Below are 25,125 nucleotides of genomic sequence, written 5' to 3'. Positions count from 1 at the left end.
AAATCACTGTAGCGCTCGTCGAAAGAACCAAAGACTTGTTGATCCAAACCAAGGCTTTTTTTAGCAAAAGACCGGAGCTCTTCACAGGTGGCCGACCAGTCCGGAATGATCCGACCTGGCTAGGGACACAACCCTTTAAGGCCCAAACAATAGGTGTGGCTTAGCTCTCAGCCAATCGCTGTAAGCACAGTCTAGATACAGTAACTATATACACTATGTACATTGGTGATAGATCTGTACTATCACAATCACTATGCATTAATTTTATCTTATTTTCAAATAAGAAATTTAAGTTTTTTAATGCATTTGTTAAATTAAATGTAAAAATGTTACAAATAAGATAAATGAAGAATTGTTTCAGGAACTGGCGATCTTCCACGAGTGTCACTAACCCCAGGCAGCAGGAATGTGTGAACAAAACACAAAACTGGCCAGAACAACTGAGGAAACACGGCTAAAAGTGCCCAAAATGGTGCTGATGCCACCTTGATTTTAATGCAGGTGACACCGAGGAATGCGTTGGGGCAGAGATGGTCTATGGACAGCCAATACGGACACCCTGGGGAACAAAGCCCGCACCACCAGTTGGGATGGATAATGGTGGGTAATGAATAAGCAAATATTAGAGACACCGAGAGAGAGAGACACACATACCCAGACAGACAGACACACACACACACAGACACACACAGACACAGAGAGACAGATACTCACACAAACACACAGACAAACAGAGACGGAGAGAGAAACTGACAGCGAGAGAGAGAGACAGAGATACACACACACAGCTCCACACACACACACAGAGACACACACACAGAGATACACACACACAGAGATACACACACACAGAGACACACACACAGAGACACACACACAGAGACACACACACACACAGACACACACACACAGACAGACACACACACACAGACACACAGACACACACACACAGAGACACACACACACACACAGAGACACACAGATGGAGAGATACACACATACAGAGACAGATACACACACATGACACAGACAGACACACACATAGAAACACACACACACAGAGACAGATACACACACAGACATAGAGAGAGACACACAGATACAGAGACACACACAGAGTCACTGACAGAGAGAGAGACACACAAATACAGATACAGAGAGAGACACACATTGAGACACAGAGGGAGAGACAGAGAGAGACACACACAGACAGCGATGCACACAGAGACATAGAGAGAGAGACACACACAAACAGACATAGAGAGACACACACACACAGACCCACACAGAGAGAGACAGACAGACAGAGAGAGAGAGAAACAGACAGAGAGAGAGACACAGACAGAGAGAGAGACAGACAGAGAGACACACACACACAGAGACACACACACACAGAGAGACACACACACACAGACACACACATACCCAGAGAGACAGACACACATACCCAGAGAGACAGACACACATACCCAGAGAGACAGACACACTCGCACACACAGACACAGAGAGACAGATACACAACAGAGAGACACATACAGAAACACACACAGACACAGACCGAGAGAGAGATAGAGACACAGACATACACACACAGACAGAGAGAGACACACAGACAGAGACACACAGACAGAGACACACAGAGGGACACACAGACAGAGAGACACACACACAGAGAGACACACACACAGAGAGACACACACACAGAGAGACACACACACAGAGAGACACACACACAGACACACACACACAGAGACACACACACACAGAGACACACACACACACACACATACCCAGAGAGACAGACACACATACCCAGAGAGACAGACACACTCGTACACACAGACACAGAGAGACAGATACACAACAGAGAGACACATACAGAAACACACACAGACACAGACCGAGAGAGAGATAGAGAGAGACACAGACATACACACACAGACAGAGAGAGACACACAGAGAGAGACACACAGACAGAGAGACACACAGAGAGAGACACACAGACAGAGAGACACAGACAGAGAGAGACACACAGACAGAGAGAGACACACAGACAGAGAGAGACACACAGACAGAGAGAGACACACAGACAGAGAGAGACACAGACAGAGAGACACACAGACAGAGAGACACACAGACAGAGAGACACACAGACTGAGACACACAGACAGACACACAGACAGACACACAGACTGAGACACACAGACAGAGAGAGACACACAGACTGACAGAGAGAGACCACTTGGTTGTGCCCTTCACCTTCGCACTTAACTCCCTCATCTCTCCTGGCAGGACCTCATCACCTTTCCTACCCGTGGACCATGACAACTGTCTGCTCATCCTCCTTCCTGAGAATGGTGTGAACTCTACCCTAGAAACCCCACAGCAAAGAAAAGAGACCCTTCGGCCATTCTCGTCCATGGTGAAATATCATTCTGTCAGTCTCATCGACCTGCACCCAGTCCCTAACCCTCCTGATTTCCCACATCCATGGATCTCTGCAATTGATTCTTAAAACGTAAGAGTTTGAATGTTAAATGGTACACCATTGAGGAGTGTTGTCAAACAAAGGGATTGAGGAACTGTGGTACAGAACTGCCCGAATGTGGAGTCCCATGTAGAGATGGGGGGGGGGGGGGGGGAGCGGGGGAGGGGTGAAGAAAGCTTCTGGTATTTTGGCCTTCAGAAATGAGAGGATTGAGTGCAGGAGGTGGGAGGCCACGAGGAAGTTGGACGAGGCATGGGTGAGGCCAACTTGGGAACATTGTGTGCTGTTTGGGTGGCCGGAGGAGAGGAAGGATAGGAATGAGACAGCGCGTCGAGGAGAGGGACAAGAAGGTGGTCTGGCTTTCGGGGTTTGAGTTCCAGGGGAAGGTTGGACAGGCTGGGACTTTATTCCCTGGAGCGTAGAAGATTGAGGAAGATTTGAAAATTGTGAGGGGGGACGGATCGTGTCCATGGGGACAGGCTGTTTTCAAGGAGAGTGGGAGAGATTCAAAGAGGAGGACATGGATTGAGATTGAAGGGGGATTTTCTTCCCTCAGAGGGGGGTGGGAGCGTGGAATGAGCTTTGGGCCAAGGTGGTGGAGGTGGGATGGACTGGACTCTTGGGGGGGGAATGTGGGGCAAGTCCTGGTGTGGAAATGTGCAGCCTGAAGGGGAGATGGACTGGAGGCCCGAGGCAGCTCTCGGACCCTTCCCCAGTGGGACGAGGTTCTCAGGACAGATGGGGCTCCAAAGGGCTGGACCTCGAGCCCTGGGGCTCCATTCACGGGCTCAGGGTGGCGAAGAGATCCCGTGGAGGGGCGGGCCAAGCTCTCGCGAGAGCGATCTATGGGGGGGCGCCATGTTGTTGATCTTTCCCGCGAGCGGGAGAAGCAGGGAGGTTCGTGTCAGTGCTTCACAGGCAGGAATCGGGGCATTTTGGGAGGAAGACCAGGGAGGACGGAGTTTCCAGGGGTCGCCCTTTAGGTCTGGGGCGGCCAGAGCTCGGAGGGGAATGGGCGGGGAGATGGTTGTGAGGTGGGGCCGGTGAACTGTGAGGGAGTTTGGGTCGGGGTGGAGTTAGGGTGTGTGGTAGGTGTGTGGTAGTCAGGGACCCGCGAGGCTGAAGGGGGTTCGGGGCCCGCGAGGTTGAAGTGGGGGGATCGGGCCCACGAGGCTGAGGGGGGGTGGGGACACAGAATTGTGAGGGGGACGAGGACGCAGCACAGTGAGGGGGACGAGGACGCAGCACAGTGAGGGGGACGAGGACGCAGCACAGTGAGGGGGGGCGAGGACCCGGCACATTGAGGGGGGCGAGGACCCAGAAAGTTGAGGGGGATGGAGACACAGAGAGGTGAATGGGTTGGGGACCCAGAGAGGTGAGGGGGATGGGGACCCAGAGAGGCGAGGGGGATGAGGACCCCGAAAGGCGAGGGGGATGAGGACCCCGAAAGGCGAGGGGGGTGAGGACCCCGAAAGGCGAGGGGGATGAGGACCCCGAAAGGCGAGGGGGATGAGGACCCCGAAAGGCGAGGGGGATGAGGACCCCGAAAGGCGAGGGGGATGAGGACCCCGAAAGGCGAGGGGGATGAGGACCCCGAAAGGCGAGGACCCCGAAAGGTGAGGGGGATGAGGACCCCGAAAGGTGAGGGGGATGAGGACCCCGAAAGGTGAGGACCCCGAAAGGCCGAAGTGGGACGAGGACCCCCCAAGGCCGAAGGGGGACGAGGACCCCCCAAGGCCGAAGGGGGACGAGGACCCCCCCAAGGCCGAAGGGGGACGAGGACCCCCCCAAGGCCGAAGGGGGACGAGGACCCCCCCCAAGGCTGAAGGGGGACGAGGACTCCCCTCAAGGCTGAAGGGGGACGAGGACCCAGAGAGGCGAGGGTGATAGGGACCCTGAAAGGCTAGGGGGTTGAGGACCCACAAAGGCGAGGGGGATGGGAACCCAGATGGTTGAGGACCCCCGACGAGTACCCAGGAGTGTGGGGGACCCACGTGTCAGAGGAAGTTGGTGAACCGCGAGGCTGAGGGGTGATGGGCATCCGCGAGGCTGAGGGGTGATGGGCATCCGCGAGGCTGAGGGGTGATGGGCATCCGCGAGGCTGAGGGGTGATGGGCATCCGCGAGGCTGAGGGGTGATGCGGACCCCAAGGATGAGTGGTGTGGAGACCCGCAAGGGTGAGGGGGACGGGCACCCGCAAGGGTGAGGAGGACGTGGACCTGCAAGGGTGAGGGGGATGTGGACCCGCAAGGGTGAGGGGGTCATGGTGGTCAGGTGGTCGTGGACCCAGAAGGGTGAGGGGGACATGCATTGTTGAATCGGGTCCAGGATCCACGAGGCTGTTGGTGAATGGGATCCTGAAAGGTGAGGGGGGCTTGCAAGGCTGAGGAGGAAGGCAATCCAGTAACATGAGGGGGCACACATGTCTGAGGCGATCGGGGACCCAGAAGGTTCAGTGGGACGCAGAAGGGTGAGGGGGACCCAGAAGGGTGAGGGGGACCCAGAAGGGTGAGGGGGACCCAGACGGGTGAGGGAGACCCAGAAGGGTGAGGGAGACCCAGAAGGGTGAGGGAGACCCAGAAGGGTGAGGGAGACCCAGAAGGGTGAGGGAGACCCAGAAGGGTGAGGGAGACCCAGAAGGGTGAGGGAGACCCAGAAGGGTGAGGGAGACCCAGAAGGGTGAGGGAGACCCAGATGGGTGAGGGAGAGAAGAATCCAGCAGGGTGAGAGGGAAGTAAACCCGGACCCAGCAGGGTGAGGGGGAGACGGACCCAGAAAGGTGAGGGGGATGGGGACTCAGAAGGTTGAAGTCTCTCGAGGCTGAGGGGGGGGGGTGTGGACCTAGCACAGTTAGGGGGACGGGGTCCCTGAAAGGCAAGGGGGACGGGGTCCCTGAAAGGCAAGGGGGACAGGGTCCCTGAAAGGCAAGGGGGACAGGGACCCAGAAAGGCGAGGGGGATGAGGACCCAGAAAAGCAAGGGGGATGAGGACCCCGAAAGGTGAGGACCCCCGAGGCTGAAGGGGGACTAGGACCCAGAAAGGTGAGGACCCCCGAGGCTGAAGGGGGACAAGGACCCAGAAAGGTGAGGACCCCCGAGGCTGAAGGGGGACTTGGACCCAGAAAGTTGAGGGGGATGGAGACACAGAGAGGTGAATGGGATGGGGACCCAGAGAGGTGAGGGGGATGGGGACCCAGACAGGTGAGGGGGATGGGGACCCAGAGAGGTGAGGGGGATGGGGACCTAGAGAGGAGAGGGGGACCCAGCAAGGCGAGGGGGACCCAGCGAGACGAAGGGGGACCAGACGAGGCGAGGGGGATGAGGACCCAGAAAGGCGAGGGGGATGAGGACCCAGAAAGGCGAGGGGGATGAGGACCCAGAAAGGCGAGGGGGACGGGGACCCAGAAAGGCGAGGGGGACGGGGACCCAGAAAGGCGAGGGGGACCTGCGTTGCTGAGTCGGGTACAAGATCCACGAGGCTGTTGGTCAATGGGATCCTGAAAGGTGAGGGGGGCATGCAAGGCTGAGGGGGAAGGCGATCCAGTAGCATGAAGGGGCACACATGTCGGTGGTGGTCGTGGACCCAGAAGGGTGAGTGGGAGGAAGAAGGCTGAGGCGGACTCAGATGGGTAAGGGGGACCCAGAATGCTGAGGGGGACCCAGAATGCTGAGGGGGACCCAGAAGGCTGAGGGAGAGAAGAGTCCAGCAGGGTGAGGGGGAAGCGGACCCAGACCCAGCAGGGTGAGGGGGAAGCGGACCCAGACCCAGCAGGGTGAGGGGGAAGCGGACCCAGACCCAGCAGGGTGAGGGTGAGGCGGACCCGGACCCAGCAGGGTGAGGGGGAGACGGACCCAGAAAGGTGAGGGGGAGACGGACCCAGAAAGGTGAGGGGGATGGGGACACAGAAGGTTGAAGTCCCGCGAGGCTGAGGGGGGGGGGAGTGGACCTAGCACAGTGAGGGGGACGAGGACACATAAAGGCGAGGGGAACAAGGACCCAGCAAGGCGAGGGGGATGAGGACCCAGCAAGGCGAGGGGGATGAGGACCCAGAAAGGCGAGGGGGATGAGGACCCAGAAAGGCGAGGGGGATGAGGACCCAGAAAGGCGAGGGGGATGAGGACCCAGAAAGGCGAGGGGGATGAGGACCCAGAAAGGCGAGGGGGATGAGGACCCAGAAAGGCGAGGGGGATGAGGACCCAGAAAGGCGAGGGGGATGAGGACCCAGAAAGGCGAGGGGGATGAGGACCCAGAAAGGCGAGGGGGATGAGGACCCAGAAAGGCGAGGGGGATGAAGACCCAGAAAGGCGAGGATCCCCGAGGCTGGAGGGGGACTAGGACCCAGAAAGGCGAGGTGGATGAGGAACCAGAAAGGTGAGGACCCCCGAGGCTGAAGGGGGACGAGTACCCAGAAGTGTGTGGGTGACCCACGAGTCAGAGGGAGTTGGAGAACCGCGAGGCTGAGGGGGTTGGGAACCCGTGAGGCTGAGGGGGTTGGGGATCCGTGAGGCTGAGGGGTGAAAGGGACCCGCGAGGCTCAGTGGTGATGGGGACCCATGGGGCTGAATGATGATGGTGACCCACAAGGCTGAGGGGGATGGAGACCCGCAAGGGTGAGGAGGACATATAAGACTGATGTGGTCGGGTATCCAGAAGGGTGAGGGGGACCTGCATTACTGAGTCGTGTCCAGGATCCACGAGGCTGTGGGTGAATGGGATCCTGAAAGGTGAGGGGGGCATGCAAGGCTTAGGGGGAAGGCGATCCAGTACCATGAGGGGGCACACGTGTCTGAGGCGGTCGGGGACCCAGAAGGTTCAGTGGGACGCAGAATGCTGAGGGGGACCAAGAAAGGTGAGACGCGGAAGGGTGAGGGCGACCCAGAAGGGTGAGGGAAACCCAGAAGGGTGAGGGGGTCCAAGACCCAGCAGGGTGAGGGTGAGGCTGACCCAGCAGGGTGAGGGTGAGGCGGACGCAGCAGTGTGAGGGTGAGGCGGACCCAGCAGGGTGAGGGTAAGGCGGACCCAGCAGGGTGAAGGTGAGGCGGGCACGGACCCAGCAGGGTGAGGGTGAGGCGGGCCCGGACCCAGCAGGGTGAGGGTGAGGCGGATCCGGACCCAGCAGGGTGAGGGTGAGGCGGACCCGGACCCAACAGGGTGAGGGTGAGGCGGACCTGGACCCAGCAGGGTGAGTGGGAGGCGGACCCAGAAAGGTGAGTGGGATGGGGACACGGAAGGTTGAGGTGCCACGAGGCTGAAGGTGGGGATGGAACCCAGCACAGTGAGGGGGACGGGGACCCAGAAAGGTGAGGACCCACGAGGCTGAAGGGGGACGGGGACACAGAAGGGTGTGTGTGACCCGGGAGGCAGAGGGGGTTGGGGACTAGCTAGGCTATGGGTGATGGGGAACCATAAGAATGAGGGGGACATGCAAGGCTGAGGTGTTCTGGGACCCAGAAGGGTGAGGGGACCTGCGTTGCTGAGTGCGGACATGGACTTGCGAGGCTGACGGGGGACGGGGACCCCAGAGGCTCAGGGGGGATGGGGACACAGCAGTGTGAGGGGTCGAGGATCCAACACAGTGAGGGGGATGAGGACGCCGAAAGGTTAGGGGGATGAGGACCCCGAAAGGCGAGGGGGATGAGGACCCCGAAAGGCGAGGGGGATGAGGACCCCGAAAGGCGAGGGGGATGAGGACCCCGAAAGGCGAGGGGGATGAGGACCCCGAAAGGCGAGGGGGATGAGGACCCCGAAAGGCGAGGGGGATGAGGACCCCGAAAGGCGAGAGGGATGAGGACCCCGAAAGGCGAGGGGGATGAGGACCCCGAAAGGCGAGGGGGATGAGGACCCCGAAAGGCGAGGGGGATGAGGACCCCGAAAGGCGAGGGGGATGAGGACCCCGAAAGGCGAGGGGGATGAGGACCCCGAAAGGCGAGGGGGATGAGGACCCCGAAAGGCGAGCACCCCGACAGGCTGAAGGGGGACAAGGACCCCCCAAGGCTAAAGGGGGACATGGACCCCCCAAGGCTAAAGGGAGACGGGGACTCAGAAAGGCGAGGGGGACGGGGACCCAGAAAGGCGAGGGGGACGATGACCCAGAAAGGCGAGGGGGACGAGGACCCAGAAAGGGGGATGAGGACCCAGAAAGGCGAGGGGGATGAGGACCCAGAAAGGCGAGGGGGATGAGGACTCAGAAAGGCGAGGTGGATGAGGAACCAGAAAGGTGAGGACCCCTGAGGCTGAAGGGGGACTAGGACCCAGAAAGGCGAGGTGGATGAGGAACCAGAAAGGTGAGGACCCCCGAGGCTGAAGGTGGACGAGTACCCAGAAGTGTGTGGGTGACCCACGAGTCAGAGGGAGTTGGTGAACCGCGAGGCTGAGGGGGTTGGGGACCCGTGAGGCTGAGGGGTGAAAGGGACCCGCGAGGCTCAGTGGTGATGGGGACCCATGAGGCTGAATGGTGATGGTGACCCGCAAGGCGGAGGGGGATGTAGACTCGCAAGGGTGAAGGGGACATATAAGGCTGAGGGGGTTGGGGACCCGTGAGGCTGAGGGGTGAAAGGGACCCGCGAGGCTCAGTGGTGATGGGGACCCATGAGGCTGAATGGTGATGGTGACCCGCAAGGCGGAGGGGGATGTAGACTCGCAAGGGTGAAGGGGACATATAAGGCTGAGGTGGTCGGGGACCCAGAAGGGTGAGGGGGACCTGCGTTACTGAGTCGTGTCCAGGATCCACGAGGCTGTGGGTGAATGGGATCCAGAAAGGTGAGGGGGGCATGCAAGGCTTAGGGGGAAGGCGATCCAGTACCATGAGGGGGCACACATGTCTGAGGCGGTCGGGGACCCAGAAGGTTCAGTGGGACGCAGAAGGCTGAGGGGGACGCTGAAGGGTGAGACGCAGAAGGGTGAGACGCCGAAGGGTGAGGGCGACCCAGAAGGGTGAGGGCGACCCAGAAGGGTGAGGGGGACCAGGATCCCGCAGGGTGAGAGGTAGCAGGATCCCACAGGGTGAGGGGGACCAGGACCCAGCAGGGTGAGGGTGAGGCGGACCCAGCAGGGTGAGGGTGAAGCGGCAGGGTGAAGGTGAGGTGGGCCCGGACCCAGTAGGGTGAGTGTGAGGCGGATCCGGACCCAGCAGGGTTAGGGTGAGGCAGTCCCGGACCCAACAGGGTGAGGGTGAGGCGGACCCGGACCCAACAGGGTGAGGCAGACCCAGCAGGGTGATTGGGATGGGGACACGGAAGGTTGAGGTGCCACATGGCTGAGGGTGGGGATGGAACCCAGCACAGTGAGGGTGACAGGGACCCAGAAAGGTGAGGACCCACGAGGCTGAAGGGGGTCGGGGACACAGAAGGGTGTGTGTGTCCCGGGAGGCAGAGGGGGTTGGGGACCAGCTAGGCTATGGGTGATGGGGAACCATAAGAATGAGGGGGACATGCAAGGCTGAGGTGTTCTGGGACCTAGAAGGGAGAGGGGGACCTGCGTTGCTGAGTACAGACATGGACCTGCGAGGCTGAGGGGGGATGAGGACAGAGAAGTGTGAGGGGGACGAGGACACCGAAAGGCGAGGGGGACGAGGACCCCGAAAGGCGAGGGGGCGAGGACCCCGAAAGGCGAGGGGGGCGAGGACCCCGAAAGGCGAGGGGGCGAGGACCCCGAAAGGCGAGGGGGCGAGGACCCCGAAAGGCGAGGGGGGCGAGGACCCCGAAAGGCGAGGGGGGCGAGGACCCCGAAAGGCGAGGGGGGCGAGGACCCCGAAAGGCGAGGGGGGCGAGGACCCCGAAAGGCGAGGAACCAGAAAGGTGAGGACCCCTGAGGCTGAAGGGGGACTAGACCCAGAAAGGCGAGGTGGATGAGGAACCAGAAAGGTGAGGACCCCCGAGGCTGAAGGTGGACGAGTACCCATAAGTGTGGGTGACCCACGAGTCAGAGGGAGTTGGTGAACCGCGAGGCTGAGGGGGTTGGGGACCCGTGAGGCTGAGGGGACCCGTGAGGCTGAGGGGTGAAAGGGACCCGCGAGGCTCAGTGGTGATGGGGACCCATGAGGCTGAATGGTGATGGTGATCCGCAAGGCTGAGGGGGATGTAGACTCGCAAGGGTGAAGGGGACATATAAGGCTGAGGTGGTCGGGGACCCAGAAGGTTGAGGGGGACCTGCGTTACTGAGTCGTGTCCAGGATCCACGAGGCTGTGGGTGAATGGGATCCTGAAAGGTGAGGGGGGCATGCAAGGCTTAGGGGGAAGGCGATCCAGTACCATGAGGGGACACACATGTCTGAGGCGGTCGGGGACCCAGAAGGTTCAGTGGGACGCAGAAGGCTGAGGGGTACCCAGAAGGGTGAGACGCAGAAGGGTGAGGGCGACCCAGAAGGGTGAGGGAAACCCAGAAGGGTGAGGGGGACCAGGATCCCGCAGGGTGAGAGGGAGCAGGATCCAGCAGGGTGAGGGGGACCAGGATCCCGCAGGGTGAGGGTGAGGCGGATCCAGCAGGGTGAGGGTGAAGCGGCAGGGTGAAGGTGAGGTGGGCCCGGACCCAGTAGGGTGAGTGTGAGGCGGATCCGGACCCAGCAGGGTTAGGGTGAGGCAGACCCGGACCCAACAGGGTGAGGGTGAGGCAGACCCGGACCCAACAGGGTGAGGGTGAGGCAGATCCAGCAGGGTGATTGGGATGGGGTCACGGAAGGTTGAGGTGCCACATGTCTGAGGGTGGGGATGGAACCCAGCACAGTGAGGGGGACAGGGACCCAGAAAGGTGAGGACCCACGAGGCTGAAGGGGGACGGGGACACAGAAGGGTGTGTGTGTCCCGGGAGGCAGAGGGGGTTGGGGACCAGCTAGGCTATGGGTGATGGGGAACCATAAGAATGAGGGGGACATGCAAGGCTGAGGTGTTCTGGGACCTAGAAGGGAGAGGGGGACCTGCGTTGCTGAGTGCAGACATGGACCTGCGAGGCTGAGGGGGGACGGGGACATGCGAGGCTGACGGGGGATGGGGACCATCGAGGATCAGGGGGGATGAGGACAGAGAAGTGTGAGGGGGATGACGACCCAGAAAGATGAGGGGGATGATGACCCAGAAAGCCGAGGGGGATGAGGACTCCGAAAGGCGAGGGGGATGAGGACCCCGAAAGGCGAGGGGGATGAGGACCCCGAAAGACGAGGGGGATGAGGACCCCGAAAGGCGAGGGGTGTGAGGACCCCGAAAGGCGAGGGGGGTGAGGACCCCGAAAGGCGAGGGGGGTGAGGACCCCGAAAGGCGAGGGGGGTGAGGACCCCGAAAGGCGAGGGGGGTGAGGACCCCGAAAGGAGAGGGTGGTGAGGACCCCGAAAGACGAGGGGGGTGAGGACCCCGAAAGGCGAGGGGGGTGAGGACCCCGAAAGGCGAGGGGGGTGAGGACCCCGAAAGGCGAGGGGGGTGAGGACCCCGAAAGGCGAGGGGGGTGAGGACCCCGAAAGGCGAGGGGGGTGAGGACCCCGAAAGGCGAGGGGGTGAGGACCCCGAAAGGCGAGGGGGGTGAGGACCCCGAAAGGCGAGGGGGGTGAGGACCCCGAAAGGTGAGGGGGTGAGGACCCCGAAAGGCGAGTGGGGTGAGGACCCCGAAAGGCGAGGGGGGTGAGGACCCCGAAAGGCGAGGGGGGTGAGGACCCCGAAAGGCGAGGGGGGGGATGACCCAGAAAGGTGAGGACCCGAAAGGCGAGGGGGATGACCCAGAAAGGCGAGGACCCCGAAAGGCGAGGGGGATGACCCAGAAAGGTGAGGACCCCGAAAGGCTGAAGGGGGACAAGTACCCCCCAAGGCTGAAGGGGGAACGAGGACCCAGAAAGGCGAGGGGGATGGGGACCCAGAAAGGCGAGGGGGATGGGGACGCAGAAAGGCGAGGGGGATGGCGACCCAGAAAGCCGAGGGGGATGGAGACCCAGAAGGTTGTGGACCTCCGAGGCCGAAGGGGGACGAGTACCCAGGAGTGTGTGGGGGACCCACGAGTCAGAGGAAGTTGGTGAACCGCGAGGCTGAGCGGTGATGGGCATCCGCGAGGCTGAGGGGTGATGGGGACCCCCGAGGCTGAGTGGTGTGAAGACCCGCAAGGGTGAGGGGGACGGGCACCCGCAAGGGTGAGGAGGACGTGGACCCGCAAGGGTGAGGAGGACGTGGACCCGCAAGGGTGAGGAGGACGTGGACCCGCAAGGGTGAGGGGAATGTGGACCCGCAAGGGTGAGGGGAAGGTGGACCCGCAAGGTTGAGGGGGACTTAAAAGTCAGATGGTCGGGGACCCAGAAGGGTGAGGGACATGCGTTGCTGAGTCGGGTCCAGGATCCACGAGGCTGTGGGTGAATGGGATCCTGAAAGGTGAGGGGGGCATGCAAGGCTTAGGGGGAAGGCGATCCAGTACCATGAGGGGACACACATGTCTGAGGCGGTCGGGGACCCAGAAGGTTCAGTGGGACGCAGAAGGCTGAGGGGGACCCAGAAGGGTGAGACGCGGAAGGGTGAGGGCGACCCAGAAGGGTGAGGGAAACCCAGAAGGGTGAGGGAAACCCAGAAGGGTGAGGGGGACCAGGATCTCGCAGGGTGAGAGGGAGCAGGATCCCGCAGGGTGAGGGGGACCAGGACCCAGCAGGGTGAGGGTGAGGCGGACCCAGCAGGGTGAGGGTGAAGCGGCCCCAGCAGGGTGAGGGTGAAGCGGCCCCAGCAGGGTGAGGGTGAAGCGGCAGGGTGAAGGTGAGGTGGGCCCGGACCCAGTAGGGTGAGTGTGAGGCGGATCCGGACCCAGCAGGGTTAGGGTGAGGCAGACCCGGACCCAACAGGGTGAGGGTGAGGCGGACCCGGACCCAACAGGGTGAGGGTGAGGCAGACCCAGCAGGGTGATTGGGATGGGGTCACGGAAGGTTGAGGTGCCACATGGCTGAGGGTGGGGATGGAACCCAGCACAGTGAGGGGGACAGGGACCCAGAAAGGTGAGGACCCACGAGGCTGAAGGGGGACGGGGACACAGAAGGGTGTGTGTGTCCCGGGAGGCAGAGGGGGTTGGGAACCAGCTAGGCTATGGGTGATGGGGAACCATAAGAATGAGGGGGACATGCAAGGCTGAGGTGTTCTGGGACCTAGAAGGGAGAGGGGGCCCTGCGTTGCTGAGTGCAGACATGGACCTGCGAGGCTGAGGGGGGACGGGGACATGCGAGGCTGACGGGGGATGGGGACCCTCGAGGCTCAGGGGGGATGAGGACAGAGAAGTGTGAGGGGGATGAGGACCCAGAAAGATGAGGGGGATGATGACCCAGAAAGCCGAGGGGGATGTGGACTCCGAAAGGCGAGGGGGATGAGGACCCCAAAAGGCGAGGGGGATGAGGACCCCGAAAGGCGAGGGGGATGAGGACCCCGAAAGGCGAGGGGGATGAGGACCCCGAAAGGCGAGGGGGATGAGGACCCCGAAAGGCGAGGGGGATGATGACCCCGAAAGGCGAGGGGGATGAGGACCCCGAAAGGCGAGGGGGATGAGGACCCCGAAAGGCGAGTGGGATGAGGAACCCGAAAGGCGTGGGGGATGAGGACCCCGAAAGGCGAGGGGGATGAGGACCCCGAAAGGCGTGGGGGATGAGGACCCCGAAAGGCGAGGGTGATGAGGACCCCGAAAGGCGAGGGGGATGAGGACCCCGAAAGGCGAGGGGGATGAGGACCCCGAAAGGCGAGGGGGATGAGGACCCGGAAAGGCGAGGGGGGTGAGGACCCCGAAAGGCGAGGGGGGTGAGGACCCCGAAAGGCGAGGGGGGTGAGGACCCCGAAAGGCGAGGAGGGTGAGGACCCCGAAAGGCGAGGGGGGTGAGGACCCCGAAAGGCGAGGGGGTGAGGACCCCGAAAGGCGAGGGGGGTGAGGACCCCGAAAGGCGAGGGGGGTGAGGACCCCGAAAGGCGAGGGGGTGAGGACCCCGAAAGGCGAGGGGGTGAGGACCCCGAAAGGCGAGGGGGTGAGGACCCCGAAAGGCGAGGGGGGTGAGGACCCCGAAAGGCGAGGGGGGTGAGGACCCCGAAAGGCGAGGGGGGTGAGGACCCCGAAAGGCGAGGGGGGTGAGGACCCCGAAAGGCGAGGGGGGTGAGGACCCCGAAAGGCGAGGGGGGTGAGGACCCCGAAAGGCGAGGGGGGTGAGGACCCCGAAAGGCGAGGGGGGTGAGGACCCCGAAGGGCGAGGGGGGTGAGGACACCGAAGGGCGAGGGGGGTGAGGACCCCGAAGGGCGAGGGGGGGTGAGGACCCCGAAGGGCGAGGGGGGGGGGATGACCCCGAAAGGCGAGGGGGGGGGATGACCCCGAAAGGCGAGGGGGGGGGATGACCCCGAAAGGCGAGGGGGGGGATGACCCCGAAAGGCGAGGGGGGGGAATGACCCCGAAAGGCGAGGGGGATGAGGACCCAGAGTGGGGAGGGGGATGGGGATCCAGAGTGGGGAGGGGGATGGGGACCCAGAGTGGGAAGGGGACCCCGAAAGGCGTGGGGGATGAGGACCCCGAAAGGCGAGGGGGGTGAGGACCCCGAAAGGCGAGGGGGGTGAGGACCCGGAAAGGCGAGGGGGGTGAGGACCCGGAAAGGCGAGGGGGGTGAGGACCCCGAAAGGCGAGGGGGGTGAGGACCCCGAAAGGCGAGGGGGGTGAGGACCCCGAAAGGCGAGGGGGGTGAGGACCCCGAAAGGCGAGGGGGGTGAGGACCCCGAAAGGCGAGGGGGGTGAGGACCCCGAAAGGCGAGGGGGGGTGAGGACCCCGAAGGGCGAGGGGGGGGGATGACCCCGAAAGGCGAGGGAGGGGGATGACCCCGAAAGGCGAGGGGGGGGATGACCCCGAAAGGCGAGGGGGGGATGACCCCGAAAGGCGAGGGGGGGGATGACCCCGAAAGGCGAGGGGGGGGGATGACCCCGAAAGGCGAGGGGGGGGGGATGACCCCGAAAGGCGAGGGGGGGATGACCCCGAAAGGCGAGGGGGGGGATGACCCCGAAAGGCGAGGGGGGGATGACCCCGAAAGGCGAGGGGGGGGGATGACCCCGAAAGGCGAGGGGGGGGATGACCCCGAAAGGCGAGGGGGGGGATGACCCCGAAAGGCGAGGGGGGGATGACCCCGAAAGGCGAGGGGGGGGGATGACCCCGAAAGGCGAGGGGGGGATGACCCCGAAAGGCGAGGGGGGGGGATGACCCCGAAAGGCGAGGGGGGGGATGACCCCGAAAGGCGAGGGGGGGGGATGACCCCGAAAGGCGAGGGGGGGGATGACCCCGAAAGGCGAGGGGGGGGGATGACCCCGAAAGGCGAGGGGGATGAGGACCCAGAGTGGGGAGGGGGATGGGGACCCAGAGTGGGGAGGGGGATGGGGACCCAGAGAAGGGAAGGGGACCCAGAAAGGCGAGGGGGATGGGGACCAAGAAGTTTGAGGATCCCCGAGGCTGAAGGGGGACCCACGAATCAGTGGGAATTGGTGAAACGCGAGGCTGAGGGGATTGGGTATCCGTGAGGCTTAGGGTGTTGGGGACACGCGAGGCTGAGGGCTGATGGGGATCCGCGAGGCTGAAGGGGGATGGGGTCACAGAAGCGTGTGTGTGACCCGCGACGCAGAGGGGGTTGGGGACCCATAAGAATGAGGGGGACATGCAAGGCTGAGGTGTTCTGGGACCCAGAAGGGTGAGGGGGACCTACTTTGCTCAGTGGGGACATGGACCTGCGAGGCTGAGGGGGCCAGGGACCTGCGAGGCTGACGGGGGACGGGGCCCCCCGAGGCTCAGGGGGGATGGGGCCCCCCGAGGCTCAGGGGGGATGGGGACTCAGAAGTGTGAGGGGGACGAGGATCCAGCACAGTGAGGGGGATGAGGACCCAGAAAGGCGCGGGGGATGAGGACCCAGAAAGGCGAGGGGGATGAGGACCCATAAAGGCGTGGGGGATGAAGACCCAGAAAGGCGAGGGGGATGAGGACCCAGAAAGGCGAGGGGGATGAGGACCCAGAAAGGGGAGGGGGATGAAGACCCACAAAAGTGAGGACCCCCAAGTCTGAAGGGGGACGAGGACCCCCAAGTCTGAAGGGGGACGAGGACCCAGAAAGGCGAGGGGGATGAGGACCCAGAAAGGCGAGGGGGATGAGGACCCAGAAAGGCGAGGGGGATGAGGACCCAGAAAGGCGAGGGGGATGGGGACCCAGAAAAGCGAGGGGGATGAGGACCCAGAAAAGCGAGGGGGATGAGGACCAAGAAGGTTGAGGACCCCCGAGGCTGATGGGGGACGAGTACCCAGAAGTGTGTGGGGGACCCATGAGTTAGAGGGAGTTGGTGAACCGTGAAGCTGAGGGGGTTGGGTATCCGTGAGGCTTTGGGTGTTGTGGACCTGCGAGTTGGGGACCCACGAGGCTGAGGGGTGATGGGGACCTGCGAGGCTGAGTGGTGATGGGGACCCCCGAATCTGAGTGGTGATGGGGACCCCCGAGGCTGAGTGGTGATGGGGACCCGCGAGGCTGAATGGTGATGGGGACCCCCGAGGCTGAGTGGTGATGGGGACCCCCGAGGCTGAGTGGTGATGGGGACCCCCGAGGCTGAGTGGTGATGGGGACCCGTAAGGGTGAGGGGGATGGGTACCCGCAAGGGTGAGGCGTATGTGGACCTGCAAGGGTGAGGGGGACATACAAGGCTGAGGTGGTCGGCGACCCAGAAGGGTGAGGCGGACCTGCGTTGCTGAGTCGGGTCCAGGAACCACGAGGCTGTGGGTGAATGGGATCCCGAAAGGTGAGGGGGGCATGCAAGGCTGAGGGGGAAGGCGATCCAGTAGCGTGAGGGGGCACACATGTCTGAGGCGGTCGGGGACACAGAAGGGTGTGACGCAGAAGGGTGAGGGGGACCCAGAAGGGTGAGGGAGACCCAGAAGGGTGAGGGAGATAAGGATCCAGCAGGGTGAGGGGACAAGAACCCAGCAGGGTGAGGGGGACAAGGACCCAGCAGGGTGAGGTTGAAGCGGACCCGGACCCAGCAGGGTGATGGTGATGCGGACGCGGACCCAGCAGGGTGAGGGGTAGGCAGACCCAGAAAAGTGAGGGGGATGGGGACACACAAGGTTGAGATCCTGTGAGGCTGAGGTGGGGGGGATTGGACCCAGCACAGTGAGGGGACGGGGTCCCAGAACGATGAGGGGGACGGGGACCCAGAAAGGTGAGGGGGGCAGGGACCCAGAAAGGTGAGGACCCACGAGGCTGAAGGGGGACAGGGATACAGAAGGGTGTGTGTGATCCAGCTAGGCTATGGGGAATGGGGAACCATAAGAATGAGGGTGACATGCAAGGCTGATGCGTTCTGGGATCCAGAAGGGTGAAGGGGACCTGCGTTGCTGAGTGGGGACATGGACCTGCGAGGCTGAGGGGGGATGGGGACCCGTGAGGCTGAGTGTGTTGGGGACCCGCGTGGTTGAGTGGTGTGGCGACCCGCGTGGCTGAGTGGTGAGGGGACCCGCGTGGCTGAGTGGTGAGGGGACCCGCGTGGCTGAGTGGTGAGGGGACCCGCGTGGCTGAGTGGTGAGGGGACCCGCGTGGCTGAGTGGTGAGGGGACCCGCGTGGCTGAGTGGTGAGGGGACCTGAGTGGTGAGGGGACCCGCGTGGCTGAGTGGTGAGGGGACCCGCGTGGCTGAGTGGTCCCGCGTGGCTGAGTGGTGTGGGGACCCACGAGGCTCAGGGGGACGGGGACCCACGAAGCTGAGGGGGACGGGGATCCACAAGGGTGAGGGGGACACGCAAGGCTGAGATGGTCGGCGACCTAGAAGGGTGATGTGGAATTGGACCCAGAAGGGTGATGGGGAATTGGACCCAGAAGGGTGATGGGGAATAGGACCCAGAAGGTTGAGAGGACGAGGACCCAGAAGGGTTAGGGGACGTGGACCTGCGAGGCTGGGGAGGGTTGAGGATCTGTGAGGCTGAGGAGGACGTGCATCCAGACGGGTGAGAGGGACATGTACGGTTGAGTGGGGATGGGGACCCGTAAGGCCGACGGGGGCCAGTGAGGCTGACGGGGGACGGGGACCCCCGAGGCTCAGGGGGGATGGGGACCCCCGAGGCTCAGGGGGGATGGGGACCCCCGAGGCTCAGGGGGATGGGGACAAAGACGTGTAAGGGGGACGAGGATCCAGCACAGTGAGGTGAGGGGGATGAGGACCCAGAAAGGAGTGGGGGATGAGGACCCAGAAAGGCGAGAGGGATGAGGACCCAGAAAGGCGAGGGGGATGAGGACCCAGAAAGGCGAGGGGGATGAGGTCCCAGAAAGGCGAGGGGGATGAGCACCCAGAAAGGCGTGGGGGATGAGGACCCAGAAAGGCGAGGGGGATGAGGACCCAGAAAGGCGAGGGGGATGAGGACCCAGAAAGGCGAGGGGGATGAGGACCCAGAATGGCGAGGACCTAGAATGGCGAGGGGGATGAGGACCCAGAAAGGCGAGGGGGATGAGGACCCAGAAAGGCGAGGGGGATGAGGACCCAGAAAGGCGAGGGGGATGAGGACCCAGAAAGGCGAGGGGGATGAGGACCCAGAAAGGCGAGGGGGATGAGGACCCAGAAAGGCGAGGGGGATGAGGACCCAGAAAGGCGAGGGGGATGAGGACCCAGAAAGGCGAGGCGGATGAGGACCCAGAAAGGTGAGGACTCCTGAGGCTGAAGGAGGACGAGGACCCAGAAAGACGAGGGGGATGAGAACCCAGAAAGGCGAGGTGGATGAGGATCCAGAAAGGAGAGGGGGATGAAGACCCACAAAGGTGAGGACCCCCGAGTCTGAAGGGGGACGAGGACCCAGAAAGGCGAGGGGGATGAGGACCCAGAAAGGCGAGGGGGATGAGGACCCAGAAAGGCGAGGGGATGAGGACCCAGAAAGGCGAGGGGGATGAGGACCCAGAAAGGCGAGGGGGAGGAGGACCTAGAAAGGCGAGGGGGATGAGGACCCAGAAAGGCGAGGGGGATGAGGACCCAGAAAGGCGAGGGGGATGAGGACCCAGAAAGGCGAGGGGGATGGGGACACAGAAAGGCGAGGGGGATGAGGACCAAGAAGGTTGAGGACCCCCGAGGCTCAGGGGGGATGGGGACCCCCGAGGCTCAGGGGGGATGGGGACCCCCGAGGCTCAGGGGGGATGGGGACCCCCGAGGCTCAGGGGGGATGGGGACCCCCGAGGCTCAGGGGGGATGGGGACCCCCGAGGCTCAGGGGGGATGGGGACCCCCGAGGCTCAGGGGGGATGGGGACCCCCGAGGCTCAGGGGGGATGGGGACCCCCGAGGCTCAGGGGGGATGGGGACCCCCGAGGCTCAGGGGGGATGGGGACCCCCGAGGCTCAGGGGGGATGGGGACCCCCGAGGCTCAGGGGGGATGGGGACCCCCGAGGCTCAGGGGGGATGGGGACCCCCGAGGCTCAGGGGGGATGGGGACCCCCGAGGCTCAGGGGGGATGGGGACCCCCGAGGCTCAGGGGTATGGGGACAAAGACGTGTAAGGGGGATGAGGATCCAGCACAGTGAGGGGGATGAGGACCCAGAAAGGAGTGGGGGATGAGGACCCAGAAAGGCGAGAGGGATGAGGACCAAGAAAGGCGAGGGGGATGAGGACCCAGAAAGGCGAGGGGGATGAGGTCCTAGAAAGGCGAGGGGGATGAGGACACCGAAAGGCGAGGGGGATGAGCACCCAGAAAGGCGTGGGGGATGAGGACCCAGAAAGGCGAGGGGGATGAGGACCCAGAAAGGCGAGGGGGATGAGGACCCAGAAAGGCGAGGGGGATGAGGACCCAGAAAGGCGAGGGGGATGAGGACCCAGAAAGGCGAGGACCCAGAAAGGCGAGGGGGATGAGGACCCAGAAAGGTGAGGGGGATGAGGACCCAGAAAGGCGAGGGGGATGAGGACCCAGAAAGGCGAGGGGGATGAGGACCCAGAAAGGCGAGGCGGATGAGGACCCAGAAAGGCGAGGTGGATGAGGACCCAGAAAGGCGAGGGGGATGGGGACCCAGAAAGGCGAGGGGGATGAGGACCAAGAAGGTTGAGGACCCCTGAGGCTGAAGGGGGACGAGTACCCAGAAGTGTGTGGGGGACCCATGAGTTAGAGGGAGTTGGTGAACCGTGAAGCTGAGGGGGTTGGGTATCCATGAGGCTTTGGGTGTTGGGGACCTGCGAAGCTGAGGGAGTTGGGGACCCGCGAGGCTGAGGGGTGATGGGGACCTGCGAGGCTGAGTGGTGATGGGGACCCCTGAATCTGAGTGGTGATGGGGACCCCCGAGGCTGAGTGGTGATGGGGACCCCCGAGGCTGAGTGGTGATGGGGACCCGCGAGGCTGAGTGGTGATGGGGACCCCCGAGGCTGAGTGGTGATGGGGACCCCCGAGGCTGAGTGGTGATGGGGACCCCCGAGGCTGAGTGGTGATGGGGACCCGCAAGGGTGAGGGGGATGGGTACCCGCAAGGTTGAGGGGTATGTGGACCTGCAAGGGTGAGGGGGACATACAAGGCTGAGGTGGTCGGCGACCCAGAAGGGTGAGGCGGACCTGCGTTGCTGAGTCGGGTCCAGGAACCACGAGGCTGTGGGTGAATGGGATCCCGAAAGGTGAGGGGGGCATGCAAGGCTGAGGGGGAAGGCGATCCAGTAGCGTGAGGGGGCACACATGTCTGAGGCGGTCGGGGACACAGAAGGGTGTGACGCAGAAGGGTGAGGGGGACCCAGAAGGGTGAGGGAGACAAGGATCCAGCAGGGTGAGGGGGACAAGGACCCAGCAGGGTGTGGGGGACAAGGACCCAGCAGGGTGAGGGGGACAAGGACCCAGCAGGGTGAGGGAGACAAGGACCCAGCAGGGTGAGGTTGAAGCGGACCCGGACCCAGCAGGGTGATGGTGAGGCGGACGCGGACCCAGCAGGGTGAGGGGTAGGCAGACCCAGAAAAGTGAGGGGGATGGGGACACACAAGGTTGAGATCCTGTGAGGCTGAGGTGGGGGAGATTGGACCCAGCACAGTGAGGGGACTGGGTCCCAGAATGATGAGGGGGACGGGGACCTAGAAAGGTGAGGGGGGCAGGGACCCAGAAAGGTGTGGACCCACGAGGCTGAAGGGGGACAGGGACACAGAAGGGTGTGTGTGATCCGCGAGGCAGAGGGGGTTGGGGACCAGCTAGGCTATGGGGAATGGGGAACCATAAGAATGAGGGTGACATGCAAGGCTGATGCGTTCTGGGATCCAGAAGGGTGAAGGGGACCTGCGTTGCTGAGTGGGGACATGGACCTGCGAAGTTGAGTGGTGATGGGGACCCGCGAGGCTGAGTGGTGATGGGGACCCCCGAGGCTGAGTGGTGATGGGGACCCCCGAGGCTGAGTGGTGATGGGGACCCGCGAGGCTGAATGGTGTTGGGGACCCCCGAGGCTGAGTGGTGATGGGGACCCGCAAGGGTGAGGGAGACGGTTTACCGCAAGGGTGAGGGTGACGGGTATCCGCAAGGGTGAGGGGGATGTGGACCCGCAAGGGTGAGGGGGACATACAAGGCTGAGGTGGTCGGGGACCCAGAAGGGTGAGGGGGGAACCTGCGTTACTGAGTCGCGTCCAGGTTCCACGAGGCTGTGGGTGAATGGGATCCTGAAAGGTGAGGGGGGCATGCAAGGCTGAGGGGGAAGGAGATCCAGTAGCGTGAGGGGACACACATGTCTGAGGCGGTCGGGGACCCACAAGTGTGAGGGGGACGCAGAAGGGTGAGGGGGACGCAGAAGGGTGAGGGGGACACAGAAGGGTGAGGGGGACCCAGAAGGGTGAGACGCAAAAGGGTGAGGGAGACAAGTATCCAGCAGGGTGAGGGTGAGGCAGACCCAGACCCAGCAGGGTTTGGGGGAGGTGGACCCAGAAAGGTGAGGAGGATGAGGACCCAGAAAGGTGTGGACCACCGAGGCTGAAGGGGGACGAGGACCCAGAAGAGTGTGGGAGACCCACACGTCAGAGGGAGTTGGTGAACCGCGAGGCTGAGGGGCTTGGCGACCCGCGAGGCTGTGGGTTGGGGGTCCGCGAGGCTTAGGGTGTTGGGGACCCGTGAGGCTGAGGGTTTTGGGGACCCGCGAGGCTTAGGGTGTTGGGGACCCGTGAGACTGAGGGTTTTGGGCACCCGCGAGGCTGAATGGTGACGGTGACCCGCGAGGCTGCGTGGTGACGGGGACCTGCGTTGCTGAGTGGTGACAGGGTACCGCGAGGCTGAGTGGTGACGGGACCCGCGAGGGTGTGGGTGTCGGGTATTCATGAGGATGTGGGGGACGGGTACCCGCAAGGTTGAGGGGGACAAGTGTCCGCGAGGGTGAGCGGGACGGGTACCCGCGAGGGTGAGGGGGACGGGGACCCACTAGCATGAGCAGGACCCGCGAGGGTGAGGGGAATGATGACTCAGCAGGGTGAGGGGGGACGAGGACCGAAAAAAGTGAGTGGAACCTGCAAGGCAGAGGAGGTTGGGGACCCACGAGGTAGAGGGGGTTGGGGGACCTGCGAGGCTGAGGGGGTTGGGGACACGTGTGGCTATGGGGGACGAGTACCCAGAAGTGTGGGGGACCCACGAGTCAGAGGGAGTTGGTGAACCGTGAGGTAAAGGGGGTTGGGGACACACGAGGCTGAGGGGCTTGTGGACACGCGAGGCTATGGGGGAATGTGGACCCAGAAGGGTGAGGGGGATGTGGACCCAGAAGGGTGAGGGGGATGTGGACCCAGAAGGGTGAGGGGGATGTGGACCCAGAAGGGTGAGGGGGATGTGGACCCAGAAGGGTGAGGGGGATGTGGACCCAGAAGGGTGAGGGGAATGTGGACTCAGAAGGGTGAGGGGCAAGGTGAAGCAAGTTTTTTATTCTGTGGAGCATAAAAGGTTGAAGTTGGATTTGGTTGAGGTATTTAAAATTATTGGGGTATAGTTTTGACGTGGATTGAGAGAAAGGGGAAAAACGTTCGAGGAAATGTGAGGGGGGACTTTCACTCAGAGTGGTGGGTGTGTGGAATGGACTTGCAGATGAAGTGGAGGAGGCAGGCTCAATATTAGCACTTAAGGAGAAGTTGGATATGTATTTGGACAGGAAAGGAATGGAGGGTCAAGGGGCGAGTGTAGGTCAATGGGATTAGGTAGGACAAAGTGTTCGGCGTGGACTCGAAGGGCCAGGTTGGCCTATTTCGATGGTGTAATGGTTAGAGAGGTAAAACGTGTATGTGAACATTTTGGGTCCAGTGACCATAGATTAGTTTCCAATCAATTATGGATAAGAGTGGGGTCTGCTGCAACAGCACCACTCAATCAATGCACCGGACACAGTTAATCAGGAAAGATGTTTATTCAGACTTGTTCCTCTCTTAGGTCTCTTGCCCACAACCTTACCAGAGAGAGGGGGATCTTTTTCTCTTCTATCCATTAATGACCGGTGTCACCCTCTATTCTGCTAATATTTCAAAACAGCACTGAGCCCACGTTAAATGTTCCACTTGAAACTCAAACATGTTACAGACTAAACCAAGCCAGTCATCTTTGCTAAAATTAATGATGAGGGAGAAAATGAAGGGAACAGAAACCAAGGGAGGAACAGGGAGAGGATGCAGAAAAAATGCAGCCTGAATGAGAGGAGAAAGAAATCAGGCTCCAGATGATAAAGGAAGACAAGGCGAAAGAAGGAGACGCTAGGACACTGCCACCCTATGTTGAATGAGGACTCAAAAGATTCCTTGTGGGCAAGGCTATCTGCATGTGCTCCCCAGCAGCCACGTGACAGTCCTGCATCTCACTTGTTTCAATAAAAGGTGGTTTCAGACTTGGCTTTGACGTAAACAATTTGCTCATTTTCAAACCAACTTTCCTACCTCCATCAATGGTGGCTGTGACACTGTGCACGAGTGAGGTAGATGGGGTGAAAGACCTTGAACTGAAAGTTACCTGCAGTAATTGGAAACCTGCCTTCAAGATAGCTTCAATCATGTCAATGTTTCACCAGTTGTTGGACTTTACCAGCGATGAAACAGCGTCCCACTCCCACAGTGTTTCCTGTTACTAACTTGCACAGGAGTAAAAAAAAAAGATTCACACAAAGAATTTTAAACCAGGGGAAAGATATACTCTGAAAACAACAAGAAATGTTGTTCATGGCCCACTGTGCTCCCGACAGAAGTCAAAATCCAATGGGCTTTATGAATTATATCAGATCAACTCAAAACACATATGGAACTTAGCCCCAGATTATTCCCCCACCCCCTCCCCCGTCCTATTAAATGTTGAATCCTGTTGTGTGAAGAAGGAGTTGCCTGGAATGTTAGCCCATCCCAGAAAGCTCACCAGACTTGGACTGCAGATCAGACATTTAATGATGACCAGCCACAGCTTAATTTAATGCAATGCTTAATTCCCCCCACCCCACCAAAAATCTTCAGCATTGCTTAATTGAAACTGGTCTAATTCCAAAGAAGATCAGCAATTACTTTCAGACCGCGTACAAAAGAGAGAGAGCTGAGATACCTTTGAATCCCAGAACAAAATACATGCAACATTCAGTGGCAGCTCTCCTTGCATCTAATCAAGCACTTTTGAGCGACTATGAACTCTTCCCCAAGAGAGTTCATCCGACCATCCATGACTGCATTACTGTCAACTCGAAAGCCGAGAGGGGATTTAGTGGAGTATTTAAAATT

At 61.7% G+C, this 25,125-nt stretch overlaps 1 long non-coding RNA gene across 1 annotated transcript; it reads left to right on the top strand.

Annotated features, from left to right (window-relative positions):
• The first annotated feature begins 497 nt into the window (after positions 1-497).
• Positions 498-24,258, top strand: LOC138743868 (uncharacterized). Its single transcript, XR_011345082.1, has 3 exons — positions 498-600; positions 2,293-2,518; positions 23,807-24,258. It is a non-coding gene; the product is annotated as an uncharacterized lncRNA (long non-coding RNA).
• The last annotated feature ends 867 nt before the right edge of the window (positions 24,259-25,125 follow it).

This window comes from Narcine bancroftii, chromosome 10 (genome assembly GCF_036971445.1).
Source record: "Narcine bancroftii isolate sNarBan1 chromosome 10, sNarBan1.hap1, whole genome shotgun sequence".
Taxonomy (NCBI): domain Eukaryota; kingdom Metazoa; phylum Chordata; class Chondrichthyes; order Torpediniformes; family Narcinidae; genus Narcine; species Narcine bancroftii.
This window is presented reverse-complemented; position numbering and strand designations above follow the sequence as displayed.